We start from the raw sequence: 2,443 nt of genomic DNA, 5'->3' as shown, positions 1-2,443 counted from the left end.
AATGTATTATACAACTGGTTGTATATACAAGTTATTCAATGTAGTTGAACTTCGTTATAAAGTTATCGAGCGCTACTAACAAAATTATCGAGCTATGAGACAAAGTTATTGAGCTTAACAGAATAATTATTAAGCTCAATAACTTTGTAAAATAACTCAATAACTTGTAAAATAGCTCAACAACTTTGTGTAAGAGCTCAACAATTTTGAGGCGGTTGTACAATGCTACTATACAACTGGTTGTAGGATAGTATTTGTGTAAATTAAATGGTAGTTCATAAGTTACATTTTTATTTTCTGGCATTAAAATTCAAATTTACGAGTTAAATGTAATGTTTTTGAGTTGTATTGTGATTTTTTGAGCTTAATGTTTGAAGAACGAATTTAAAAGTTATAAAGTAAAGTTCGTAATCTTTAAAACAAAAGTCGAAAACTTTTTTATAAAGCTCATAAACTAAGTTACCTGTTTTACTATAACTAGTGTAGTAGTGTATGAACTAATGCTACTTGATTTCGTATACGTGAATTTAGTTATTGTATATGTAATAATGATGAGTCATACTCTTTGTCTCTTTCGGTATAATATCAAACAGGACCGAGGTATTTCAGATTTAATTCGGTTTGGTTTAATCCTGAAACTTTTAGGCCCGATCTTCAACTGACATAAAACATAGATTATGTCACATAATCTATGTGATGGGGCATATTCTGCACCCGCTGACCAGTCAACATATTGAGCAAGGTCAAAGATATCCACAGCAAGTCAACGGCTTAGACAGCCTAACCGACGCAGCCTGTCGGCCTGTCTCTTGGGTCCCGGCTGGGGCAACTGGCCAGCCGAGGCACACTTCCGCGAACTCATATCCAAGACCCCTCGGCGGTGAGTCAACAGGGCCCGTCGGCCTGCCATGGGTCCCTCGGCCGAGGGGTAGATCAGTCTTTCCACCTGCTAGCTACTTGGCCACTTGGCCACTACGTGACAAAAGGTGAAAGTCTATAAATACTCCTCAACTCTCATTGAGGAGGAGATCCACAATTTAACCTAAGAATCACTATTCATCTGGTAATATCTTCCTTATCTCTCTACAATATATACTTCACCAAGTAACAACAACTTCTCTCTAAGTTTACTGACTTGAGCGTCGGAGTGAGTTCGCTCGGCCCAAAGCCGAGCCCTCAGTTTGTTCATTGTTTCAGGAGACCGCAAGGAGGATTCAACCAAAGACGTCATTCTACAGGCACGGGTGGTAACAAATAACTGCTCTGGAATTACACCCGGAACAATTGGCGCCGTCTGTGGGGAAGGTACTAGAAGCTAGTCACATTCATTCCCAAACAAAAAAAAAACCAAAACAAAAACCCACCCAAAAAGCTAAGAAGATGTCGAAACAACCAGAGAAGGTGTTGGTGGAAAACGAATTCTACCAAGACGACACATTCCACAACTCAGAAATCGGGCAGTCCCCCACTGGCCGTATCACTGATACGACGAACGGGACGCCGAAGGAACAAGATATCTGCCCGCCGACCAGTCACCATCATGGGACATGTGGTTGATGCGGCAAAGTGAAGCTACTCCTGGACATAATTGGTAGTACGCCTCACTCACACCGTCACACCGACAAGAGCGGCGGAACCCGTCCGGAGACCAGGGGCCCGAGAATGTGACTCCAAGAGACTTGAATGGAGCACTGGAAGAAGCCGGCCTGTCAAGACGCCTGGGAGCCCGAGAATGCTAGTGGTAGACCCGAGTCCTTCCTGCACTCGCGGGAGGACGGCGTCGCCGCAGCACCGACGAGGCATCCCCCAGAGAAGTGAAAGAAGGAGTCCGACTCACCAGAGTCGGAGAAGGAGCCCGACTCACCAGAGTCGGAGAAGAAGCCCGACTCACCAGAGTCGGAGAAGAAGCCCTTCCCGCCACGGGGAGAGGAGCCGGACTAGGGACGTGAGGAGCCGATCGCCGCGTGTCGTTCGACACGTGGTCGACAGCCCCATCGCGCCTACGTCCTAGATACCCCGGTCTTGGACTACGCCGAAGTTGCCACCTATAGCATACAAAGGAGAAGGCGACCCAACCGACCACGTCGAGGCTTACGAGTCTCACATGTCGGTATGGGAGCAACCCGACGAGGTTTGGTGCCGAGTCTTCCCAACGACACTGCATGGGATGGCACAAAGTTGGTACAAGGGCTACCCGACGGCCTCGGTATCTTTATTCGCCGACCTAAAGGACACATTCCTAGCCCAGTATTCTTGCAACAAGAAGAGGGCCGTGGAGACCTCGGACCTCCTGACTATCAGACAGGAAGGAGGCGAATCTCTCCGAAGTTATGTGAAGAGGTTCGACGCCAAGGTTCAGCAGATTCGTGAGCTGAACAGCGAGCTGGCGGCCTTCGCGCTGATGAAAGGCCTCCCAAGAGGGGACCTAAAGAATGAGCTCATC

This window comes from Silene latifolia, chromosome 5, assembly GCF_048544455.1.
Source record: "Silene latifolia isolate original U9 population chromosome 5, ASM4854445v1, whole genome shotgun sequence".
NCBI lineage: Eukaryota > Viridiplantae > Streptophyta > Magnoliopsida > Caryophyllales > Caryophyllaceae > Silene > Silene latifolia.
This window is presented reverse-complemented; position numbering follows the sequence as displayed.